Source organism: Vidua chalybeata, chromosome 12, assembly GCF_026979565.1.
Source record: "Vidua chalybeata isolate OUT-0048 chromosome 12, bVidCha1 merged haplotype, whole genome shotgun sequence".
In the NCBI taxonomy this organism is placed as follows: Eukaryota; Metazoa; Chordata; class Aves; order Passeriformes; family Viduidae; genus Vidua; species Vidua chalybeata.
The window spans coordinates 8,273,132-8,300,764 of NC_071541.1; the positions used below are offsets into that span (position 1 = coordinate 8,273,132).

Below are 27,633 nucleotides of genomic sequence, written 5' to 3' on the forward strand. Positions count from 1 at the left end.
CATACAATGACTATCTTTGAACAGCACTAATGGCTCCAAGAGCAGGATGTATCTGGTATCATCTCTGATGTACAAACCCTGTAGTCAGTGGGGTTAAAGTAGACAAAAGCCAGGCCCCCCATATCTTTTTCTGTCTTTTCCTTTGCTTTCTCCTGCTATTCTCCCTTTTACATTTTATTTTTAACTTCCATTTTAGGTGTGTTATGTAAGTGCTTTTGTCAAATTATTACTTTATTTATACAAAGGTTAAAGGGTTGGCTCGGGACTGAACAGCAGAGTTTTTGCTTTCCCTTCAGGGCTCCAGGAAAGCTCTGTTAGGAATTGCTGAAGGACTGTTGGACCTGTCAATTCAACAATTGTTTGGTGTGAACTTGGACATTTGAGATACCTCATTTGTAGTACAAGTAGTAAACATTTTATGAGCATGCTCAAGTGGCAGAATTAACTTGATGTGGCCTTCAAGTTCTCAATGGACCACTCTCAATGGTGATAATTTAAATAACACATCTCAACATACAAGTAAGCAGCCTCTATATAATTAGATGAAATTGTTTACTTGTAAGGGTATTAAGGTTTACATATGAAAAAGGGCAATATTTATTTCCGGAATGCACCCTTTTCACCCTCCACTAGGTGAATTTATTGTCAATATGCTATTCTGTACCATGTAATTGAATGAAAATTTCAAGTTTTTATCTGGAAATTGCATTGATTTCCTTTTTGCTCCTTGGATATTCTTCAAAGTGATGGTGCTTGTGGCAAATGTCACTTTATCAACAGTCACACAATTTTCAGCTACAAAGCACCATGAAAATACTCAGAGAAGCAAATAAAAGCTCTGAAGGATTGTTAGGATGGACAACTGCAGTACCATCGCCACCAGAATTACCTTAAATTCATTGCATACTCTGTGTATTTTAATTAGTGTGTTGGTGAAATAAATGGGGACATATGTTACCACAGGAAAGTAGCAGGAGATGACAATCCATTAAGTCCTGACAGATATTGTAGGCTTGAGAATGAATAATGAAAAAAACTGACAGTAATTAAAACATGTTTACTTAAGATGACAATTACTTGAAATACAGTTGCATAGTAAAGACCTCATTATGAGCTAGACTCTGTACGTAAAAATTATCCTTATGCCAAGGGGTAATTAATTTGTTCTGGTAGGTGAGTGATAGGTCACTTGTGGTTCTGTCTCACCTTGTTTACATTTGATGGTAATTGAAATGGTATTGTACTTTGATCTCTCATATACTTTAAGGTTCAGCATGATGATTTTATTTCTGCTTTTAAATGAAAGTATCTTTATGGATTCTGAGTGAAGACATGGTCAAGGTCTTGAAAAGTATGTGGACTTCCAAACAATGTGTTCTCCATAACAAGATTTCCTGTTGCTGAAATAGTTGCTGCAGTCTATTTTGCATCTTGTATCTCCCAGGTTTACTTTGGCAGAGTGGAACTAAGAACTGTAATTGAACGGGTATCAGAAACATCTCCCCTCCTCAGTGTGTAGTGTTGTCTCATTTTTCTTGTATGTATTAATTGTTAATCAGTCATGGCAGTGTGAAGTCTGATAAACAAATTGTGCTTTCACTGCTTCAGTGAAGAACTAACAGAGCCTTTTAATGTGTCTCGGGAATGCAAGAATTGCTTTACAGCATCATGCTACTGGTCTGTTGTGTCCATTATCTTGTTTCTCTAACAGTGCTGAAAATCAAATGCTGCAAGGAAAAGGAAACTACTAAAGCACTATGGATTGACGTGGTACTTGGGAGAGGTTGGGAAGAAAAATTCCTACACTGTGAGCTTCAGAAACACCTTATCTGCTTTTTGCTTCCACCAAGTTGCTGTACCAAAATTCTGACACTGTGTCCCTCTTATGCTATGGATGAGGGGAGAGGAATTGAGGAAAGTTCTCTTCTAACTATTGCCCTTTAACAGGGAGAACATTGGACATATCTTTGCTACATTTTATGATGTCTTACTTTTGTCTTAATTAGTGGTATCTGAATGTCTGTACTCTTTTAGATAAATTTTGGCTAAAGATCATACTTTACTTCTCATCCCTATGTACTTATTTTCCTAAATAGTCTTTTGCATGGAACTTTGAGGAAAAAAATTATTTTCAAGTTATTTTTTCAAATCATATTCCTTCATGCTGGAATTCATGTTGCAGCTTCATAGAAGGTTAGTAGTACATTTACTCAAGTTTTTTGCTGACATGAGAATAACTTGATAAACAGATGCAATTGCCTCCATATCGTGACTTTCATAAATACAAATGTTAAGTTCTGACTTCTTCTGTTCAGGGATTTGATTGCTGATTTCCTGCTGTACTGTTCACTTGTTGCAGAGAAAAACGGACTTTTCCTTCAAACCCTGGCCATCTGAAGAAGCCTCTGACTTCTAAATTGAAAGAAAAAATTGATCCCAGGGTAAAAGATAACATTCGTGGTTTCCAGGTCTGCGAGGCTGACTGTAAAAAATTGGGAGGAAAGGTGCTGTCACCTTTGGTCTCTTCTGGGAGATGCACAAAATACAGGATAAGGATGGGGTAAACCAAAACTGTAGGAAATATATTTTAGTTTCAGAATATGGATTATGAATTTTGTAAACCTTTGATATAAGCTTGGATATCAGCTTTTCCACTAGGTGAGATTATTTGACCTTACTAATACTTCTAACATGAAACCATTTTTTCTGTATATTTACAGATATTTTTTCTGCATTTTTAGGATTAACAAAAGCCAGCATACATATATAATTTCTAGTCTGGAAATAATTTTAACAGTTAATGGAACAGGTTAAGCTTTTGTATTTTGTTCTGTGATTTTGCAAAACAATTTTCTTACTAAACTATTGCTCTTTTGAAAGAATTTTATATTTTCTACCTCAAAGTGTCAGATTTAGTATATACGAATCTCACTCTACTGTTATAGATAAAGGAACAATAACCTTGATCTTAATATGACAGATTTTTTGAGAAGTTTGTTGCTGGTATAGATCACATTGATTAAACTCACAGTGAATTTTCTACCACTTTGTGTAATTTCAAGCTAATATTTAGTAGAGCTCATTCTTAGCTGGGAGTGAGCCCGCTGTGGTCAGTACTTACCCTCTTTCTGCATTCACTCCTATTGATTCCCGTAATTTAGTTCAGAGATTTTGAATTCCCACAACTACTCCTTGACCTGCTATTGAAGAATAGGGTGGATTTGTCTTGGCAACACAGAGTTGGAGTTCCTTAAATACCCATTAGCTTTAAGTTTATCCTTGTTTCACTTAGACACACACACGCACATGAAGTCATTTGTTCGCTCTTAGCTTACATTTTCTGGATCACATCTACTTATAAAGACATCCTTGCAGAGAGCAAATGCTCATTACTAGCTCAGTAATTCCCCACTAAGGTCTAATTGATTGGCCTGTAGTCCCCAAGTCTACAGTGGAGAAGGTTTTATCCTATTAGAATAGCTGGCAAATTGCTTAACTCCCATTGCATGACAGGCAAAACTGTCCTTGATGAAAGTAAAATTATTCTGTGACATGCAAAACTGGCTTTAATAGGAGATTTATCTATCTGTGATTCCTTTTGTCCTGTGATTCCTTTTCTTTTGGTTTGCATAATTTTTTTTTTTTTTTTTTGTGTTGGTTATTTTGGGTTTCCCCACTGGAGGGTAAATTCTTCATGACAATGCTAAGAATTGATAAAATTTAGTAAGCTTGATTTGAAATGAAAAAGTGCCAAATCTGTCATTGAACATTTTTCTTAGTGTTAGAAAAGTAAAATTTGACTGCAGGCAAAATCAGACACTTGGCCCAAAGTAAAATTTTGCTTTTCTCAAAGGGATTCTTCATTTAAGCAGTCGGACTGTGGCTTCTGAGAGAGAGTAAGAAAAAAAGGAAATTTGAGATAAAATTGGTATGAACCATGATTTTCATTTAGCATTTTTGAAAGCAGTTGGATTTGGTTTTGATGTTTTTTTTTCTTATAGCTTCACCAATCATTTAAATTTCTTATTTGAATAAAGACTCTCGTGGGCATATTTGGATCTTGGTCTGTGTCTGAGATTCCCACTGACAGCGGTGGGAGATCTGTGTGTGAGCCAATGATGGTTTGTGGCCCATAGTTATTGTGCCTTAAAGGCACAATACACTTCTGCCACAAAAGATTTAATTTACATATTCATTTTACTTGGGGCCACCCAGTTCTTTCCCACAACAGTTCTTCAAAACATGCAGGAAAGGAGATTTGCTGCTGTTACAGTGCCCTATTGACCAAATCTGCAGAGTGACTTGGACTTTGGATGCTGAATTGTCCCAGGGCAGAATTGGCCTTTGGAACTGATGCTGAGTTAATGTGCAGGCTCCTACAGTGAAACTTGTGGGGAGTGGGATGTGACAGCCACTGTCTCTGTGACCCGAGCTTATTCACACTGAACTTGGAAGAGTAAGTGATGTTCAAATTCAGCCCTGGGAAGGAACTTCCACATTATCTCAGGTGTGGGGTAAAGTGCTTCTGGCAGAGACCAGGACCTCTGGAGAGTGGGCACCTGTATCATCAAAAGCTGAACCAGGAATGTCCTTTTCTTAGAAAGCAGACTGGAAAGGGGATAGTGATGGCGCCTCCTCCGCACAGCAGATGAGGAAGGGCTCCCTTGGTCAGGGTGGTCCATCCTCAGCTCTCGTGGGTCAGGACAGGCTCTGTGGCACTGCAGAGGGATGTTTCATCTTCTCAGGGTAGTCCATGCCTTTTGCAAAGGAAAAAAGAAGTGAGAATGTGCTTATATATTTATGAATATTTTCAAGCTTCAGTCAACCAGGGAGAGGGAAGGGGGAGACTGATGCAATGACCTAGAGATTGGGGAACTTAGGGGAAATTAGTTATAGTCAGAAATCGCAGGATCCAGTTTCTGCTCCAAGGTCTTCCTATGCATTTTACATTAACTGAGCACTGCAGAAAGTGAAACTTCAGGTGATATTGCCTGTAACAGTTAGCAGCATCTGCTTTTGCTGATTCACAGGGATTTGATTGATGTGTTTTAAAATTGTTTTGAGGTAGCAAAATCCACATGGAGTAGGAACTCAATATTTATTAAACAGAAATTTGCGGCCAGCTTCACATGATGGCTCCTAGCTCTGCAAATAGCATTCAAAACTATTCTAAAATTACAAATTGCCATTTTATACATGATACTGATGTAGAGATATCCAAACCCATGATATCCCATTCAAATGTCTTGTTTTCATTTGCTTTTAGATCTTCCAGATATTATTTCCAGGGCTTAACTCTGATACAAACACATTTTAGATCTTAGGCTGAATGGTTTCATCATGTTTGCACTTTTTTGTTGATAATATTGCAAAGTATAGGTGAAGTTATTAATCTATTTTCAAAAAGAAAATTTAGGAAAATGTTGTTTTTCAAAATGTTCTTGTGGTGTTCCCTTTGAAAAAGTTTTCTAGGTTTCATGGAATTCTGATCCTGAGCTGTGTCAGCATTTCCTAAGGGACAGAGTGTTGCAGAGCAGTCTGTACTTCAAGCATTCACACTCCTCATTCTCTTTGAAAATAAAGGTGAAAAAACAGGGAGAGGAAGAGAGAACACTGAAATTAAGGGCAAGAGGAGTTGAAAACTCAAATCATGCCTTTGGACTGATGCATGAGGAGAGCATTTCTCACTGATGAAAATGCTGGAGTAGCAAAAAAGCTATAAGCTTTTTTCATAAAGCTGGTTTAAGTTTTATCCAGGCCTTGCTTTATCTATTGTATTTTTCTGCAATTTCTGTGTGCTCTCAATGTCTCCTAATAAGATAACTTTCAGACCCCAAGTGATGCTTCTATGTACAGCCTTTGGGAAAAAATCCCAAACTGGTTAATGGATTTGTCTGTGAAAGTCACAGAATTATGGAAAACTGGAATATTTATAGACAAAATTGCCAGAGAATTTGCTAAATAATAATGGAAAATTACAGACAGCAAGGTGGTCCCATATTTGGTACAGAATTAAATCAAGCAACCAGCAGAATTTGTTTAACCTTTCTGTGAAATTGTAATGAATTGCATCAGGCAGCAGCAACTCCTCTGCAGACCCTGTGGGTTTTTTCTGTTTTTTTTTAAACATAGTTCTAAAAGTTCATGGTGAAGTTTCCTGTAGACAAATACTGCTTTTAAAACAAATGACCAACCTGTTTAAAAAAACTGCAGGAAGTTTTCTCTCTCTATTTTAATTACAGAAGCCCTACTGGCATACCCCTAGTACTACAAATGAACAGGAATTCCTTTTGCAGAGGAAAATGAGAAGTGGCATCTTTGCATTTGAAATCCTAAGTGGGGAAGGGGATGGATGGAAGGAAGCCCTACCAGTTAGTGACTGATTTATTTTTTTTTTTCTTTTTGGTTTTGTCTGTTCAGAATACTAAATGTTGTTCATTAAATATACCCCTGTAGCCACAGATACAGTCACTTTTATGACTGTACTCAGAGATGGTTGGAGTTGTGCTTCTTTAATGAATGAGAGTCTTCAGTGCTTTAAAAATATACACACTATTAAGGAAGGTAGAAAGTTTTACACTTAGTTTTATTCTCTGCAATCACTGCCTGAATGAGTTCAATTTAATGAGAAATTGATATTGTACTATTCCAAATATATTTAAAAAACCCCTGAAGTCATCCTGAGTTCAAGTCAACTCTAATTTTTCCCTGTAGAAGACTGATGAAAGGCAATGACATCAGCCTTGATAATAGCCCTTCCTTTAGCTTATTGCTAATGATCACCATTGAATCAAATGCAGACTTGGTGGAATTCCAAGGGCTTAAATGGAGCTACACCAGAGATAAATTTTGCCCAGTTTAGATATGAGGAATATAAACATTGAGGCCGTGTCATGGCCAGTGAGCCACTTACTGCACTAACAGATGCTTGTTCTTCTTAGGGCAATGGGAATTTAGTAACTCTGTCTTTGCCTCTTAGAAACAATTGCACAAATCTGCACATTTTAATAACTTCCCTCAGCAAGAGTAGTCCATCTGTATCATGGCTTTTTTTACCTCCTTTTCAGTGTTTTGCCTATGTCAAGAGACACCCACATTTTGCAGGAATTATCACCATGCTAAGTGCATATTGTCAAAGGAACTTCCTGCTGGGACACATCTGTTGGCTTGATAAGAAAGCAGATACAGAATAATACCTATTCTACTGCAGCATGCTGTAAGGAGGTAACACAATTAACATAGGCTAATTAGTTGTATTTTACTCATGATATTTTATCATAAACATAAAACTGCCTAAACTTGTGGAAAGCTTACTACAGGAGTATCCCTGGAACAAAAAACATTTATTTTTTTCTGATTCGTCTTCCTCCTTTTCCCATTTTAAAATGCAGGGAGAAGATACTTCCTTGGCTATTTAAAACATGGTTAGATTCATCAGCTGGAATTGTTTTTTATGATGTTATTGCTCCAGTTCCACTGGTTATTATCACCTGAATATATTCCCTTTTAGTCACATTAATATTTGCTAGAAACTGAAGATTAATCAGACGAACTCCACAAGCAGCTATTATTTACAGTTTGAAAGTACGAGGAATTGTTTGCGAGAAAGGTTATTCTGTAGCCTAAGTCTGTATTGCAGTACAGGAATGGAATGTGTAGAGCTAAGGGATCCTGAACTCTGGAATTTCCTCATCCAAGAATGCTTCACTTTATGATATTCACAATTTGAGGTGAATTTCTGCAAAATCTTAGAAGTTGTGGGTGGGAAGGGAAAGTTTTTTCAGCTCGTACTGGTGAATTGGGATTGAAGAGTTTTATTGTTTCAATGTAGAGTTTACAGTACCCCAAATTCAATTAGGTGTAATTTTTTTTGCTGTAGTGCTCAGCTCTTCAAGTCTTTGTGTCTATTTGATGACAGCGCACTGATTAAACAGAGGAATCATGAAGATTACAATGACAAAGCCAAACTTTCTGTAAATTGAGGTGCTTACATAATGACCACAACTTACAAGTAGATTTCAAGCAGCAGACCTGAGTCACACCTGTATATTAAATAATTATCTACATGACTTAGCAATTACTGCAGTTATTTGACTGTAGTGCTTTGGATAAGGAAAAGGAATGCTGAGAACTACAGTAAATGGGTTCTTTACATATCTTAATTGACAAACATTTTTGAAGTTCAATAACCTTTCAGAAAAACCTTCTTTCAGTTGATTTCGTGCTCTGCTTTTTAAGTTGTTTAAGTTTAGAACTTATGCATAATTTTGTTTCTGTGCAAAGGTTTTTTTTTTAACAAATGACATGGATTTCATATTTGACAAAATAAATGTGTAGCTTTTGGAGTATTTTTGAGAACTAAATGTCATTATTATGCTTTTCCCTTTTCTTTTTTTTGTAACACCATCTGTTTAGTAAACATCAAAATGGATTGATATGAAACTTAAAAAGTTTATAACAACAACAAAATAATGCATGACAGATTATATAAGAACAAGTCATTAAAATGGCCTATAAAAGGACAACCATCTGTAGCACTAAAATAATCTTTCTATTGAAGGCAGTAATAACTTTCTAAGTCAATGACAATTTTGGATTTACAGCATAAATAGTAATAATGTGAACCAAATAATTGGAATGTATTTTTTGTAATTAATGAATTCATTTCCCCCCCATCACTGTTGTGAAGAAGCAGAAATAACACAAAATGCACATATATGCTTAATAATGATTTGTATATTTTCTCCCCAAGCTCACGTAACACAATTAAAAGTTCATGAAATATCTTATATGTAACTCTTAGTCTGAATAAAATAAGTTTGTGTTTATGGAAAAAGTTTCTGATGTCCTCTGTCACTCTGAAAATCTTGGCAGTAGGCAAGAAAAGTGGAAAATGCTGAGGATGCAACTTCAGTAAAGATTCAGATGCACATAGATCCCCTCTTGAAGAGGCCAGTGGGTGTTTTCTGAACAGAGAACAGCCAGCAGATGTCCCAAGAGGAGAATATCTGTGAATTATTTTAATTTTAAAAGTACCTGTTCATAATGGTTTGATTTTTTTGACCTGTTCAAGGGCATTTTATAGGGAAATGTCTACTTTTAGTTGCACACAACCTCTGCCTGGGAACCTGGCAGCTGCCTCTCACACCAGGATGCCATGGTCACCTCTGATGATTTGTGTCTTGCTGGAGGTCTCCACCCTCTAACAGATTGATCCTGTTGGGAGTTGATTTAATTCCTTGTACATGAAAATTTATGTTCTTGGACTTAAAGCAACCCTTGTAATTCACTTTCAATGCAAAAAGGAATCCACTGAATAGAAGGTATTACCTTTACTTCTTTTATTAGGCATATAGTTAAAGCTTTTAATCTCCAAAGTACTTTAAAAATGCTAATTAACCTTCACAAAATTTCCCTCCCCTTAATGGTAGGTGGCACACGAATGACTCCCTGCTACATTATAATCCAGCCATTTCAGTAATTAGTTTTGAAGTACAGCACATGAACTAATTAGAAAATTGTGCAACTACCAGGTACCTGTTGGCCACAAATGTCTGGGAACTATCCAAAAATGTCACGTACTTTCAAGTGATGCTGTAGCTGTGTACCTCATGGAGTAATTAATTTTCTGTATGCCTCAAGTTGGGTCTCTGAGAGTCAGCACTATGGGAGCTTTCCTCCTTCCCAGCACCCCACTGGCTCTGTGGGACTCTCTCGGTGTTGGAGAGCTCTGAGGACCCTGGAGGGCTATGCCAGGGAGCTCTAATTTTTTTATTTACACGTTTTATTAATCATGTGTATTGTGCACAGGCAGAGCTGTGGCCAGGAGCCTTTCCTGACTGGGGGCAGGACAGGCTGGGGCACAGCTGGGTGGTGTCACTAAGCAGGGGGGGCAGATCACCCCCAGTTTTCAAGCAGAGCCTAAAGCCATCACAAGGCATGTGGAAAAGGAAGCTTGGCCAGATGCTTCAGCTTTCTCTCCTGTGAGGGAGGTTTTACATTCTTGCTAAAGGAGAGGCACAGTAGGTCCATGTTGAGTGCTTTTAGCCTCTAAAGTTCTTTTTCTTCTGCATTCTCAACTGTAAAGTAGAAATGAAACTTGCAACAAATACTGAGTACTTGGAGTGGTCATTACCTGTGTATGTAAGGGTTGGTTATAAAAACACTTCACCCTGTCCATTCTTGCTGCTGGGTCTGCTCTTCTGAAATAAAGTTTCTTGGTGTTTCTCAAAGCCTGTTTTGCTGCCAAACAACAGAGCTCTAATTTCAGTTCAGAAGTCTTTCTGAATTGAATAAACAATAGCCATGTTTCTATGACATAAATTTAATTAAAGAAAACTATCTCCAGTCAAACAGTTCTTGCCCCAGAAGATGGAGAAAGCAAACCTGGCTTCATTTGGGGGTCAGAGCTCTCAAGGACAACAATCTGCTGCTTTGTGCTTTTCGTGTTTGCTGTTCAATGCACAGCCAAGCAGGGCAGCCTGGAAGTGGAAATGGAGTGTTTCACTTCTGGTTCGCTGCAGTGGCACAGTCCTCACGTCTTACTGACACCTTCAGTGCTGGTGATGCTCTGATTTTTAATAGCATCTAAGACAAACTCTGTTCAGATAAGCACAGCTGGATTCCAGTTACTTCCCCTGGTGGGGTGGTGAAGTTGGTTGCTTTCATCCATGTTATGGTATTGTGTACGGCCTAGGATAAATCCACTTATAGCATGGGTTGTGACATGTGGAAATGTCATATCACTGTTTTTTGTCTGAGTTGAAGTTTAAAAAGTTCCTCTGATATTCTGTCCTTTGAAGATATATCTGATTTCCTCCATTTTAAATTCAAACAGTTTTGTGTGATCATGGTTGTTATTGCTGTGTTAGTTTCCCATAATTCAACATCCAGCTGCATACAGTGTACAATGATCACTTCCAACATTTTGGCATTTCCCTTTTCTCTGCTGCCCAAACATCTCTCCAAAACTCAGTGGCAAAACAACATAAACAATATTATTTCACACTAAAACCCAAATTTTTGCTTCTATTGAATACAGGGCTCAACTGTTTTTCCAGAATTAGTCCTGTCAACTTTCAATGAATTTGTTCCGGTTTTTTTTCCAAGATTAAATAATTTGACTAGTTTTGCACATTCTACAGTCCTAGCTGTGGACTTTGTATCCTTTCAGGCATATGCTGAATCTGTTATTTAATTTTGGAATTCTTAAAAAATTTTGTTAATTTTTTTTTTTTTTCAGTGAGAGAAGAGTCCCCATTCTTCTATGCTGGCAGAATTATGTTGGTGCCAGTTTGTGTAGAAAGATTTTGTTGTCCTGAAATTCACTACTTCACAATCAGGCTATTCCTCTGCCTTCCAGCATCTCTGCAGCAGGAGTTACTGGGTTTCAGGAGCTGCCCAAACTGGTCAAATCAGGCTGCCTGGAGCAGTGCTTACCCTGAGGGTAGAAGGGTTTGCTATTGTTGTCTGCTGTGGGTTTTTCTCAATTACAGGGATTTTCTTTTCTTAAGACTGTGATTTTTCTATCTGAGAGGGTTGAGGTTTCCTGTAGATGTTACATAAACTTGATACAAAATTAAGCCTTTGAAACTTAATATTTCTGTGCTTTTACTTTCCATACCTTCAAAGGAAAGAAGGATTTTTTTTTTGCCAGGAAATCACAGAGACTCTCATGTGCATTCCCTTTAATAATTTACTCTCAAACTTCTTCCTCAAATTAATGTTGTCCTCATCCCCAAGAAATAATAATCAAAATAAATATTGAAGATAGATTTTTTTTAACTTGAAATTGTATTTAACCCCATGCAGCTGTGTTTATCCACATTTGTTTTTCTATATAATGTTGAGTGCCTCCAAGGTTTTGTGGACCTCAGTGTAAGACTTCTTGTTGATCAGTAGTTTTGAAAATATAATCTTTTCCTTAAGTAGGCATTAGATATATATATTAGACTAACATATACTTAAATAATTAAGTAGTTTTTAATCTTTTCAGTACCAATAATCAACTATGGAGCATATTAGACATGTGTCACAATAACAGCCTTTTTAAAGTTTTTTTTCTACTTGTTTAGTAACCATAATTTTTAATTCTCACCTGCTGTGCTGCACTAATTTAATATTGTTGAATTGTGGTTGATTGAAACTGTAAACTTTAGCAGAGAATTTAGTGCTTTAATATTATTAATGAATTCAGTATTGGATTTTCTAAGCACTCACTGGATGAATGAAACAATAAATTTAGTTTAGTTCTTCAGCATTGGCTTTGCAGGGGGTTCACTGGAGGTGATTTTATGGAAAAAGGTTCTGAGCAACTAAGGTGGATTTTCTCCCTTTCATGTTTCCCCTTTTCCTTAGACAAGCTGAATTGTTTAGGGTGTTGGTCAGATAGAGGGCAGGATGATAGCAGTGGCTGTTCCTTAGGGAAGTAAAAGAATTTGAGAAGCTGTAAACCTGCTGGAACTACTGTTAATTCAGGATGTGAGTTATCATAGTCACCTTGCTACCTCTATGTCCTCATCTTAGTTGCCCAAGGAAAGTTGGGGGTTTTCATTCATGCCTGAGTTTCACTAATGGTTGTGATAGGAAAGATTTTGAAATTTGTTTCATATTATTTATAGGGTTGATCCATCTAGTATTTAATGGATATTTGCCTGTTTAATGAGTTTTTCAGGGTGACAACTGCAGTAAAAAAAATAGTGCATTTGATTTTGTGAGAATCTGCATCCTATCAAAGTGATATACACTTTTCTTGATAGCCTCATCTGATTTCTAAATTCACGTGATCCATGGGAGAATTTATATAATACTGGTGGCTCCCAGCACTTTTGTTTATAATAATACTTGGTAAAATACTTTCTTAGGTATTCGCTGCACAAAAATAGATGTAGTGCTTGGTGGCACTTGCAGACAGCACTACTCCTGTCATCTCAAGGCATACTCAGACTTTTCTAATGCTTTGTGTGATGTGTGATTCTCACCAGCTTCTCCTCATGACTGACTGGGTATCAGGACTGCAGGTACTTTGGGTAAGGTAGGTCTTGAAAGTTCAAGAGCAAAAGTTGGCTGATTCATGTGTGATGAGTAATCCTCTAGCATTTGTCATCACAAGTAAAGGTTACAGGTGCCTTTTACTAATTCACAGTCTGCAGTATATTTGCCATATGAAGCTCATTAAATTTTAGCTTATCGTTTGGGTGACAGGGAAATTAATGTAAAAAATATTAATTTTTTCACCTGCAATAAGCCTGTAACTAATTAACAAATTTATTACTTGCCTCGTGTCATTTTCATGGTGTCTTGCAGTCTGAGAGTTCCTTTGTCAAATGTGTTCAGGCAGAGATGAGCACGGAGGTCACTGTGCCATGTGTAGCACACTGGCCTGGATTTGCTTTCTCCAGCAAATGACATCTGTGCAAATATGCAGGTGCTGACACTCCACACATTCTTGAGAACTTTATTTATTTTCTTTAATGATGTTGTTAATCAGAGAAAAAGATTAATCTGCAATAGCCTGAGGGCAGACTCAGTGAAAATGATGCGACCACACTGGGTCACTCACTCGTTTTATCTCCTCCATGGTTTATTTATGCAGAAACCCCTGGGTGTTCCTGCACAGGCTGAGGCCCCACTTGCACCCAAGATGCCCCACTTGTTCTGAGATGAGGAACATCAGCTCTGAAGCCCCGTGCAGCTGCATGCAAAGCTGGCTGTGCTGAGCAGGGCTTTCCTTGCCCCAGGCAGGAGCTGCCCTCACCCACAGCATCTCCTGGCCAACACTTGCATCACCTGGTGGCACTTGTATCATTCTGTTCTTGACTAAGTCATGTTCAGTTCTTGGCTGGCTTTTTTTTTTTTTTCCTTTTTTTGTAATACTCAAAAAACAAACAAATAACCACTTATTAATTTATTCTCTTACCTTACACTTACCTTTTTTTCCTGTACTGTCCTTTAGCTTAAAGGTTCTTGCCTCCTTTTGTCATTTCCTATCCCATCTCAGTCCCTTATGGCAGAGATATTACAACAACTGAGATTTCTTTGTTTTCAGCTCTTCCTCTGGTACACTGAACAAGTCCGAGTTTTCCAATAATGAGATATATTGAATAAACACTTAAGGATATGGCAATAAATGAAAAAATGAGCATTGCTTTTCTCTAGCCCAGTTAATATTATCTTGTATATATCTTGGCAAGTCACCTAGATGTACTTAAGTACAATGTAAAATGCTATAACCTCTTCCCTTGCTGCTTCCCTAAAAAAATGGAGATAACATTTTTATTTGATTAAGCAGACATCTTGGCTAAGATAAAAATGGAAATACAACTTTTCAGGCTGTGGAAGTTTTTTAGGATTCTACACTAGTTTAAGAAGCTGGTAATAGAAGATAACTTGAGCTCCACCTACTTTGGTTTTCCCTTGGTTTTGATTGAGTTCTTAGAATTTTTTTTTTGTCTCTCAGAAGAAAGTAAATGGTAATGCTCCCAGATATCTCAGATATGATCCAAACTATCCATAGCAAGAATACATAGGCATCCTCTTAACTGCTGTTGCTTATCATGTTGTACAGTGAGTGCTCACCTGCCCAAGGAGTGCTAAGTACTGTAAGGCTGCAAGATTCAGGGGTGCTGGAGAAAGGTTTTCGGTTTGTTTGTTTGTTTGTTTGTTTGTTTGTTTTTTTAAGATAGAATGGGACTAAGTAATAAGACAGGTGTCTTTGAAATCTGACAATATTTTAACAGGCTAGAATGAAAGCCTGTTTAAGCTCTCCCTTCTGCTTTTACATAAATCTGACCATTTTTGAGCTGAGCACCTTTTCCAATCTAGATCTGATTATAGATCTGCTAAAAGAGAGCTTTGTAATAGGAATTGATTGCAACTTTAACTCGGGAGCTGTTACTTCCTTTCCATAATGTTCTTTTCTCCCTCCTTCAGTTTACTCTTTATTAAATCATTCTCTCATGCTGCCTGTTTGACGCAGGCACAGTTGTGTAGCTGCTGGCCCATAACAAAACCTGTGTTTGTGGCACAGGTGGTTTGGGGAGAACAAGAACTCCTCTCAGTCCATCAGCTGCTTGGTGCTTTGATATCTGGAAGACAGCTTTCTTAATTTCATTAGCTAGAAGGTGGTCCAGAAAATTAACTGTGCTGACAATTCTAAGCAGCTGGTTATCAGTCCTTGTAGTTTCCTGACAGCAATAATTGTTCACATTTTTTTAAAACTTAAACATTCAGAAAAGCAATGAAAATCAGGTGGAGCATTTAATATGTAATGAGATGAGGGCAGCTTTTATGCTAATATTCTGAATTTATTTTCCCTCTAGTTAGGCTGAATTTTGTTCAAAAATCATCACCATCACTGTCCCTTTTTAGAAAGAAGAGGAATATATTAAAATGGAGTGGGTTTTATACTTTTGTGCTTTGTCCTTCTCCAAAATTTTTCTAATATAAATCTGCCTTGGTTGCATTTATCCAGCATGATTTCAGTATTGGCCTTTTTTACCTTTATGCTTCAACAAGCCTATTTGCCTCCATTTCAGTTTCCTGCTTTTCTGCTAATAGCTGTTTCAGTAAATGAGTGTCATGCTCAAGAACCTTCACTCCTGTTTCTTTGACTGAATTTACCGTAAGCCAGACTTACGATTCCCTAACTGTCACAGCAGCACAGTCCTTAGAACCTTTGCTTGATGTACTGGAAATGCTTTTATTTCACCATGGAAGCCTGTGAGCATAAGGATGTTCTTTGATTCTGCAATAGTATAGGGAGTCTTTTTTGATTGTGGATTTTTTTGTTCTTGCTGTTGTTGTTGTTATTTTTTTTTTTAATACACAGTAGGAGGTGGCAACATGTGTAGTTTTCTGCCTTTAGTCTAAGGAACTGTTACTCATAACCTTACCTTTACTGTGCTTTATATACTGAACTTCTGTATTCCCTGTGTTCAGGCACATTCTCCTTAGCACAGCATACTGACCAAAGGTTTGGGAGCCCTTGATTCAAAACTAGTTGTCACTTTTGCTTTGTGTAATAAGTTGCATGAACAGCAGTCTCTAAGCTTCATGCCTTCCTTTCTTTATGGTGCACTATATTTGTAAACATGTTTCTTAACTTACTTCAAAACATGTTTGTTCTGCCTCATTTATTTGCAGATAACTTACTGTCTCTTGGATCTTTAGCTTCTAGTTCTAATGATTGCTTTGAAATATTATTTTAATGAACCTATGTAACACATCATTGTATTCTTTTTTTGTGGTTGGACTGCTAATGATACCCATCCATTAAGTAAATGGTTTTGTAAGCAATACAAATGTAATAAATAAAGTTAGTCGGCTCTTTTTTACCACTTCTGTGCTGATAGGCATGCCACATGCTGGGGAGGTAATGTTTCATGACCAGAATATTTCAGGCTCTAGGCAGCTTGCGAATCTTTGTGTTTAGGTTCAGTCAAAGAGCTTCAGAGAACTTCCTGAACTATGATTTTTATACACTAGAGTTTATAATTTTGAATCTGGTTGCAATGTCCCTTGGGAGGTGATCCTGAAGGGCGGAGAGGTCCAGGAAGGTTAGACATTGTTCAAGAAGGAAATCTTGGATGCACGGGATCAGGCTGTTGCCATGTGCTGGAAGAGGAGCCGGCAGGCAACGAGACCAGCCTGGCTGAACTGAGAGCTTTGGCTGGAACTCAGGAAAAAAAAAAGGAGAGTTTATGGATGTTGGAAAAAGGAACAAACAATGCAGGAGGTATAGTATACAAGGGTGTCATGAGTTTATACAGGGAGAAAATTTAAAGGGTCAAAGCCCAGCTAGAACTTAATTAGGTTACTACTTTAAAAGGCAATAAAAATATTTCTGTGAATATGTTAGCAACTAAAGGAAGCTCTGGGAGAATCTCCATCCTTTGTTGGATGGCAGGCAAAACATCATGACAAAGTGTGAGGAAAAGGCTGAGATACTTAGTGACTTCTTTGCTGCAGTCTTTAAGAGTGACAGCAATTGTTCTATGGGTACCCAGCCCCCTGAGCTGGAAGGCTGGAACAGGGAGTAGAATGAAGCCCCCCTAACCCAAGGTCAGTGACCTGCTCCATGCACCATTTGGACTCACACAACTCTGTGGGGATGGATGGGATCCACCCAGAGGCACTGAGGGACCTGCTGGAAGTGCTCACTGAGCCACTTTCCATCGTTTACCAGCAGTCCGGGTTAACTGGGGAGGTCCCAATCAACTGGAAACTGGCAAATGTCACACCCGTCTACCAGAAGGGCTGGAAGGAGGATCCAGGGAATTGTCAACCTGATCTTGACTTTGGTGACTACACTTTATATAAATGGCTATAAATAACATAATTTCTTTAACCAGCAAGGGTTAGCATTATGACAAGCTATCTCTTATTTTTAATATTTCTAACATGAGCACTTACAGTGATAACTCAAGGTGGATAGCAGGGGTTAATGTTTAGAATAAAGTCATTGCCCCTGCCATCCTAAATGAAGAATTTTCTAAATGAAAAGAGGTGTTTCCTTTGAGTTCTTGAGAGATCAATAACAAATGTCACTGTAAAACTTCTAGGGATGTGCCAACAGCATAAAAAAAATCAAGCTGCTTATAAGTTATAAATGAGACCTTTGCTTGAACTACTAGAGATGATTCCCTAATGAGATTCACATCACTTGATTTATTTTTTAATATATTTTAATTCTCTAAGGATTTCAAAAATCTGTAAATTACAGCTCTGGAATGTAATCAGACTTAGTCATGAGAAGGCAAGGTTTAACCACGCATATGGAAATGTCATAATATTTTACCAGGTAATTATAACTGGAAAATTTAGGTTGAAAGGATGGGTCAGAAGTCTTCTTTGAAATGTTGTTAATTTACTGAAGAAATAAAAGTTACTATAAAAACTATTATTTTATCTCTTTTGGAGAAAATAGTGGCTTTGCACTACTTCCAGTGATTTAGTAAGATTTAAGCGAGATCGCACAAGCAAGTATTCACTTTCTCTAGAATTTTGAAGGTACCTGCCACTAAAGATGAAAACTGAATTTTATTTTATGAAGTCTTCTACAATCACTACTAATTTTGGGGCAGGTGTAGGGCAAGCATTGTCAGCAAGACTGCTTCTACTGCCCCTCCTTCTTTTTTTTCTTTTTTCTTTTTTTTTTTGAATAGCATTTTAACATGATTGCCTCAGGCATTCATTCAGGGAAAGCATAGGAGTGATGGAAAATGGCAATTTTTATGTATTCCACACATTAGGATGATTTGGGAAAATTATCCCATTTTCTAAATGTCATACCATCATGAATTGCACAGAAGATTAGGGTTTGCTTTGATGGAATGGCATTTTTCTTAGGTTTTGACTGTTCTGAACTCTAGTGTCCTCTTGACTGGGAATTGAAACATAGGGCAGGCTGAAAATTCTGGGTTAAAGTATTTGACTAGTGGATTTTTTTTTTTTCCAAACATCCTTCTACAATGTACTTCTTAAAGGCAAATACAAATTCAGGTGGCATTTCAGGTTGATGCAAATTAGATTGAAATGTTATCCTAAAACTTCTGCATTTTGGTGAAGATAGAAATTAAGGTGAAGTTAAGAAGTTAAAACAGAGTTGATAATTGTCTTGCATACTGCATGGAGATATTAGGTCCTGGGCATATCCTGAAAGAAGAAATCATTCAGGATCTTATCTATGATACGGAGATACAGATTAAGCACACAATGCAGAAGTTTCGTGTTGGTTAGGAGATGCTTGCTCTCTGGATTGACTTTTCTGAACCTCTGAATTCCTAAGTTGTTTTCTTGCAATCCATGAAACTCAGATTTTTATTTATTTATGTCTAAATACAATACATCCTACAGTTTCAAAGATACTATCCCAGGAGATGCATTAATAATAGAGATGTGTCCTACTCTCCAGACATCAGATTCAAACATCTCAGGAAGAAAAAAAAAAAAAAGCCCTGAAACTATTGGGAAATCCTAAGATACTTTTAAGGACTTTTTGCTTTGAGTTTTAGAATGACCATATTTTTCTGATTTAGTTCAAAGCTACTAACTTAGAATTGCCATCAGTATAGGGATGTGTGCAGAAAAAATTGGTGTTTGCTGATAAGCTGGAATGTATGGTTAAAAGACAAAAAATACAGTTCATTGAGGACCTTTCCTAAATGACATTTAATTACTCTTTTAAGGTTTTTTTGGTTTTTTTTCCCCAGAGAAATGCTGAACTATTTTACAGTAATTTGGAGTTGGCAGACCATGGACAGTTTCCTGTCTGCCCTCCTTCTGCTGGCTGACTTTTGTTGGAACATTGCAGGTTTCCCATTTGGAAGTGGAGTGGGAAATGTTGTCCTTTAAATTTTAGCTGTCGTGTCAAATTAGGTCAGAGTTTACAGCGTGCCACAGCACAAAGTGATGCAGTGTGTTATGAACAGAGCCTGCTAAACGTGTGTGCCTTCTGCTGCCAGTTGTACATTATTTGAGAATGAAGTGACTTTCTGCTTATAAATCTTCATTGGATTCATAGCTCTCCTGAAAAGATGAATAGTGGGAATTACTGGGTCCTGCAATGTTGCAAATCACTTGTGTTTGACTGTTCTGTTGAAAAATCTATTGCAGTCAACAGCTCCAGTTTTCTGGAGGGTGGAGGTCTGTGCAGAGCACTGAATCACTTAATAAAATCATTTCTGCGCAGGAAAGTTAAGCATAACACAATTTGAAGCCCCAGAGATTTTGCAGGTGGCTTTACTGATTTACTGATCTACAGAAATGATTGAATTGCTATCAAAAAGGTGAAGAAAAGGTAGGCTTTGTACTTGCATGTAAGCAGAAGATTGTGAAGGAGAACTCCACCCATTAGAAAAACGGAGCTCTTCTGTTACCAGTCCATTGAACCAATCTGTTAAACATGCTGGCAAGAGAAATCCATAATATTGCCCTTTTTAGGCTGCTGGTTCTGTGACTGGAAAGGTCATTCCCTGTGTCAAACCTGGACAAAGGAATTCATGAGGGAAAAAAAAAAATTAAAATACATCCTGATCTACCCTCCCTGAAGCATTCATAAGATGAGAAAAATTGACTGATGTGCATTATCTAGAACTGTTTTGGCCAGACTCTCCACTGCCCTGGATATGAATTGAAAATATCCAGAAAAAGTACTGAATGGCATAATGTACTTTAGGCACAATGTCCTGGTGGAGGTCTTATGTTAGACATAGAAAATCAGTTCAGTATCCCAGTGCTGGCTGTACTAGCTGGGATTTTTTTTTAATTTGCCATACATGGTGCCAGGTGTGATATTGTCACAGGTGTTTCCTGCCACCACTGGCCGATCAGGAATTGCACAGTGCAGGAGACAACAACTCAACACAGGGATGCAGAGAAGTGCCAAGGCCAATGGAAGAGCCTTGGAAATTGAAAAGCCTATGGCTTTTATGAGCCATATTCCTCACAAGCCAGAGTTATTGGTTAACCTGATTCCTGGTGCTTGTGGTGTGCTCAAAATAGAGAGTGTGCAACAACAGGTGTCATAAAAAAATGTGATGAATGTGAGATTGCACTTCAGTGCTCCTGACCTGCCTGGGGGACAATGACCCAGCCACATTCCTTATCTTGTGTCAGGCAAAACCAGTGCAAAGCTCTGGATTAAGCTCCTTGAGGTGCCAGTGAAAACTGAGAACTTGTCTGCTTGTTTGTCATGGTAGTTTAGATAAATTTGAAAGATAGCATGACAGGATTCGGAATAAGAGCAGATAAAGAAGTTCTGGCTAACAGCCTGTAGATCACTTAATACTCTGATAAACCAGCAGCACTGACTTTCACGGCTGTAGGTGAGGCTGCTGAGTGCATAATGGCTGCTGTGTTTATTTGGCAACAAGAAGCACTTTGCTCTCCTTTAGCATGCCACCTGCTGCTAAAGGCTTTGCTGTCTCTTTCTCTAATACATCCATGGCAATTCTATACCTCAAAAAGGCTATTATTACTGTTAAAGAGAAATGGAAATGTGTGTATACAAACCAGAAAAGCCTGTGTGTGCACACTTATGTTGTAGATGTTTATCATTCTACACCATGGACTAAGAAACTGCTTTTTAATTACACTGCTTTTTAATTTTTTTTTCCAATTAGCACTTAGTTTCTCTGCATCCCTCTTTAAAAAGGGATGTTAAAAAAACTGACCGTGGAAATGAATATTGTTATTTATATCATGATGAAATGTAATGGTCCAAACCAAGTATTTGAATTTCATCACATTTAAGTATCTGGAAAGAGATTATCTCCTGCTCTGAAAGTCATCCCATCAGAAAGGGCAAAGTCCATGAATGACTGTGAGAGCAAAAGACCTAAGATCTAAAGGGTCAACAGATTTGGTCAAGGTTAAAGATCAGCCTCAAGACCTTCATGGCTTAAGTGAAAAGAAAATTATTCTCCCAATAATAGTGAATTTCTTTGATTTGCATGCAAATCAAGAGAATTAGAACGGATATTTTGTTGAACTTGATTCATTTGGCTAAGATATGCTTGGTTCCCAGTTGCTGTTTCCAATGGATTTTCAGCTGCTTCCACAGAGTGAAAAGCCTCCAGGGCAGTCATCCGGGCTCCCCTCTGCCAGGAAACCACTGACTGCTGACAACAACCACGAGTTTCCTTTGGCAGCTTTGTGATTTTAGCCTTTAGCACCTCCTGCGTGCAGGTGATACTGGTATTAGATGTGTTTTCTCGGTACGTGCAAAATGTATGGCAGGGGCTTGAACAGCATTGCTCAGCACATTCACCACAAACAATTCCCTGGAGCTGTCCTTTGACAAGACCTGACAGGTAGGGAGGATCAACAGGCTGGGAAGATAACAGCAGGTCAGCTTAGCCTGCTAGGGGCTGCTCTCCATTGTTTTTCTTGGCCAAACACAGATGGCTAAAGATTCCCAGCATTTCTCCCTCTGACACTTCCGAGGAGACTCACTCTGTTTTGTAATTTTATATACTAATATGTTATTTAATAGATTCACTGATGAACAAGTAAATAATTCAGCGTTATGTTGTGTTTGTGGAACCACAACTGCTTAAGAAGGATGTTTCTAAGTCCAGTAAGCCAAAACCAAAAGATTTTGAAATATTAGCCCTGCTTTAGCTGAAATTAGAATATTTGCATGTCGAGTCACCCCAAGGAGCATAATCCAGCTGTTTAGATCATGCTTGCTGTGACTGACTGACAGTGTATTGCTCTGCCTTTTTTTTTTTTTTTTTCCAATTAGGAGAAAGTCCACTAACCACAGGGAAATCCCTGTTCTTAGACATGCCAGAGAAGCAATTTGATGAAGTTAAGAACAATAATGAATAACAAGAGATGAGAATGTAGAACATCCCCCCCACTCGAGGTAATTTACCAGATGGATGAAAGCAAAGGTCTCAAGGCCTTTCTGGGCATATCTGTCAGGCAACACAATGCAGATAATTTCAGCTATTCATGTGATTTACTGCTCTTAAGAAACAAAGAATCATCCATTGATGGGTTGGGTTCAGATAAGTGTTTTTTAGTATGTTGGTTTTGTGGTTTTCTTTGTTGTTTGTTTTTTTTGTTTGTTTTTTTTGTTTGTTTGTTTTTTGGGTTTTTTTGTGTTTTTTTTTTGTTTGTTTGTTTGTTTTTGTTTTGTTTGGTTTGGTTTGGGTTTTTTTTTAATGATTCTGATAGGATTTTTTGTCTTATTGTGAGCCATAAAGACAGAAAAGAGCATTATAAGGCTCTGGGAGAAATGTCGTGGAGTTTGGGAGGTTAGATAATGCAGACAGAGCAGCAGACCTAGTAGGGCTTCAAATCTGAGGTTTTGAGTGCCTGACAGAGAGGTCACAAGTATTGTGTTCTCTTCAGCTAAAGGATAGGGAGGGACATTGGAACCCACTGGCTTTAGACACATCTTGATTCAATTTTCTGTCTAAATATGATGATTCAGAAGAGCATTTGCTTTAACAATTTTGCAATTGTTAATTGCAAAAGTCAGCAAAGTTTATGCTGACTTAAATTTTCTAATTTTCTAGTGAGGTGTCAGATACGTAAGTGGATTATTTACTCTTCTTCCTGGCCCTAAGCAACTGCTTATCAGCCAATGTGATCCAATTTTTTATGAACCATATTCCTCACAAGCCAGAGTTATTTGCCTTACATGTGCATGCAGCACCAAGCTGAACCTAGGCTTTCATTCTTTCCTACTTTATAGCCTTTCTATGTAGAGCATTTTATGCATGTTTTAACCCCAGAATTGGTGTCATATCTGAATCAGATATTTCAATGTAATTATTACATTTTTAAGCTATTCCATTTATCACATTATGGGGACACAGACCAGTTCAAAGCATCCTAATTTCCAAAGGCTGCTGCCCTGGAGCCTTCATAGCTCACCACATCTAAAATAGTGTACCCAGAAAAATGACTGTATTTCTTTTTCATTTCCTCAGGATCTGAGATACAGCGATGATGTGTGATTCTGAGACTGAAATGAACACAAAATAGGCGTTTAAGAGGTGTTAAAAGGTATTTAACACAATTAGAAGTGTTTAATAAACCCATCTGAGCCCCATAGAGAAGGGCAGACATTAGGCAGAAGACTGTTTTTGTCTTGCAACCTGTGATGTAGGATGGCATTATCCAATTGCAAAGCTGTCGAGAAAGGCTATCCTTGAACATGCAGCTTGTAGACAGAATCTTGTAATACCCAAGAATAGCTGAATCATAGAGTCACAGAATGGTTTGGCCTGGAAGGGACCTTTAAAGATCATCCAATTCCAACCCCGTACCATGGCCAGGAGCACCTTCCACTGGACCAGGTTGCTCCAAGCCCTGTCCAACCTGACCTTGAACACTTCCAGAGATGGGGCATCTACAGCTTGTGTGGGCAATCTGTGCCAGGGCCTCCCCAAATTCTCCCTCAAGGAGAGAATTTCTTCTCCCTATCAGATGTAAATCCACCCTCTTTCAGTTTAGAGCCATTAGCCCTCGCCCTATGGCTCCATGCCCATGTAAAAAGTCTCTCTCTCTCTACCTCTCTTGTGGCCCCTTCAAGTGCTGTAAGGTGCTGTAAGGTCTCCCCAGAGCCCTCTTTCCTCCAGGCTGAACAACCCCAGCTCTCCCAGTCTGACTGTAGAGCAGAGGTGCTCCAGCCTCCTCTGGACCCACTGCAACAGGTCCATGTCCTTCTTATGTTGGGGGCCCCAGAGCTGGATGCAGTGCTCCAGGTGGGACCTTATGGGAGCTGAGTAGAGGGGGAGAAGGAAAGACTCTTCTAAAAGCTTGGAGTTTCATAAGGGGAACGATACCTTTCATCATGCATTTGATTTGAGCAATTTTAAGCTGATATTGATGAAGAATCCAAGGCTTCTGTAATAAAATAATGGGGAGGACGAAATAAAATATTTAATCATTCCTTTAGTTCCTCAAGTTATTTGGTTAGTGAAATTTTGTGTCATATTTAACTTGGAACTTAGATTAAAACTGAACTACATCCCTATAAACATAACACTACATATCCCAATCATAGTCTCTATCAATAAAACACCGAAGAGTTTTCAGCTGGAAGCCATTGCTGGTTTTTACCATGTTTTTAGTGCAGATACAAATGCACAGATTGCTGCTGATTTAAAGCATGTGGAAAAAGCCCACGGAGATTTATATTTCTTTCATGATTGAATGCTGGTACTTGGTGTTATGTGGAAAAGCAGTCACTTGGTTTAATAGTTGCACAGCTGGTGTTATCTGAAAAATAATCATTATGATAGAAAGCACACATTTTTCATGTTTTTTGTCAGGTCTGTCAGAATATGTTCTGTGCTAAGTCTACACACTCCATCTGACATTCCTTAAATTAATATATTAACATATAATACTTTTAAGAATGTCAGTTATAAAATGTGACTGTAATTGAAACATAACAGAGTATGGCTGTGTGAAACAAAGCAATTTGCAGGACCCATAAAGTGAGAAAGTCACTATGATCCGTGTTTAGAAACAACATAACATTATTGTCTGGAAAGCAAGTGACAAATTGCAAGAATTAAAATTATGCATAACCAGTTCAGCTTGGTAATATGTACTGATTTGAACATCGTTAAATTACAGCAAATATGAAAATATTAATTTGAAGTACAAAACAGCTTGATTACAAAATCTGGATTTCTCTTTGCTCCTCTGTACCTTATCAGGGCTTTTCAGCAAGTGAGGAGAGGCAGATCAATTCAGGCTTTAAATGAGCACATGATGTCACTCGTGAGGAGCTGGGGACTTGCTGGATGTCCATTATTTCTATCTTTGGTAACTGGACAGCTGAACTTTTTATCTTCTTGCTGCCAGAGGCAGCAGTCAGCCTGGGAAAAAGAAGCTTATTTACCCAATCTTCTCTCTTTTTTATATGTTAATGGACAACCCACGGACACATAATTCTGTCCCGTGTGGACTCTAGCAGCAGGAGGAAGGATAAGGAGGGGGTAGAATGTGAATGCAAAATGATCTGCAGCGGCACAAATTATAGGGAGCTCCTCCTCTTGTCACTTTGTCAAATGGCAGAGGTTTAATCTCCCAAATAAAGGGATTGTGTGAGCTCCAGAAGGAAATGTTTCTAGTTCTGAATTTGAATTATCTGCTTTTAAACTCCTGAATGGAATGTGAGTGGCCCCCATGCTGAATTGAAACTCCTCACTGTTACAGGTGATTCTGTGCCAGGAAGGAAAGCTGGTGAGTTTAGTTCCATGTGCTGGGTCTGGTGCCTTTTCCTTGGCTATTCCAAATGTGCAGTTCCTACAGAAAAATGAAGATTTGGTGGAGGAAGAGGTTCTGTAATGGCAGAAGTAGCACACTAATTCTGTACTCAAAAAGACCTGTAGAATTTCCCTGAAGCATAAACCTTAATGTGTAAATGATATTGAATGTAATTTGCTGCTATCAGAAAATCCAAAGATTTGACTTAGGAAAATTCATAATATTTATATTGCTTGCTTTTACATTGCCATGACATTTAAAAACTCTTCATAGTATTTAAGAGCTTAACCCCACACTAAAGAGGTTTCTCTTTTTTTGCCATGAATATTTCATTCCAAAGAAGAATACAGTAAGCTCAATTCAAATAGAAAAATTCAGGATTTACATGGACGTGCTCCAGCATATGTTATTGTTCTAGTTAGCTGCTTCAGGAAAAATCCTATAGAAAATTCGCCTTTCCTGACATTAGTAGAACTTTCCAGGCACTCATAGCCAGGGTTCATTTGATGAAGTAGCAATGACTGCCCACTTTCACTTTTCATAGAGGTAGCAAATATAAGGATAATAGCAGAAAATATAACCTGCAAGTCACAAGAGTGTCAGCAATCCTCAGTTCCCTACAGTGCAGGCAGAAAAGAAAAAGTGTTTATGATCCAAAATGGAAGAAATCTTGAATATGTCCTTAATACTGAAGACAAATGCGCTTACTCAAATGTCGTATTCAAGAAGTTCAGTTCACAGAGATGGCTCTTTTATTTTAGTGATTGAGTGTTTCTTTGTAAAGATAAAAAGTGTTCTGCACTACTGAAAAAGTGAGGTTCAGTTGCCATGGTGGCTTTGAGATGGGTAGTAAAAGGCTGTTTGTTTGCAAATGTAACTGTTACCTCTCCCTCTGCCCTTGCTGCAATACTTGGCAATTTCCAAAGTGAATCTGACTCTTGAGCTAATTGTTGATATTGCATCAGTGTTTTTTTTCACCATGTCTACTTCACCCTCAGAAACACAATGGACACAAAAGGAAATAGTTTGAAAGAGAAGGAAAGTCCATCAGAATGAATTCTGATGTTTAAGCAGCACTTATTAGCAGTGTTCACCCCTATTGTGCTGTTTTCATTAATTAATTTGCCTTTTCACGGCATTTTTTCAGTGCCCCTCACACCCATTTTTGTCAGAGTCTTAATTGAATTCACCAAGTCCTGATGAGCCTGTGCAACTGCTCTGACAGAAGGAGCTGCTCTGGTGCAACAAGGGAAACACTGTGGTTGTGTTTGTCACTAATTGTCATCTCTACTTGTTGGTGAGGGGGATGAATTGGCTGCCACTTGAATGGGCTGCACTGTGCCAGGCCCTCCGGTAGCACAGGACTATTGCTGTGAACTCCAAAAAAGAGCCTGAAGGAGCTGATCCCAAGCAAATGTGTGTTGAAAGTGTTGAGTTACAGTAGAGACACCAAGGGAACAGACCTCATGTTTAAATAAATGGATAGTTTTGAACAGCTGCCTCATTCCTGTATTAGTTTTAGTGCTTGTGTTTTAAAGCATTCTTATTTCTTGTGTTTTTGCAACACAGCGATATCCTGCTATGTGTGGATCAGTCCAAAATATTGTAATTAGTCAAGAGAAGTTTGACTTGTTTCTGAAAAGATACTTGTAAATCTAATGTGCTGTTTTTTCTTTGCAGTTAGAAATTTACTAAATACTATTCTGGTGACACAATGAAGTGCATGCTCACTCTTAGTTTTTCAGTAAAATCTCAATCAAGCATATTCCATTTCTTTATTTTCGGGACATGAGAATTTAAATACATGGAAAATAAAGAGCCAGTGTTGTTGTTTCATATCATAAGCAATGGGAAAAACCCAGGGTAGAAAAAGCCTTTGTCATTTTAAAATGAGGT

At 38.0% G+C, this 27,633-nt stretch overlaps 1 protein-coding gene across 5 annotated transcripts in view; it reads left to right on the top strand.

Annotated features, from left to right (window-relative positions):
* The window catches only part of FHIT (fragile histidine triad diadenosine triphosphatase), a 524,049-nt gene that overhangs the window by 194,864 nt on the left and 301,552 nt on the right, over positions 1 to 27,633 (top strand). The window lies entirely within an intron of this gene.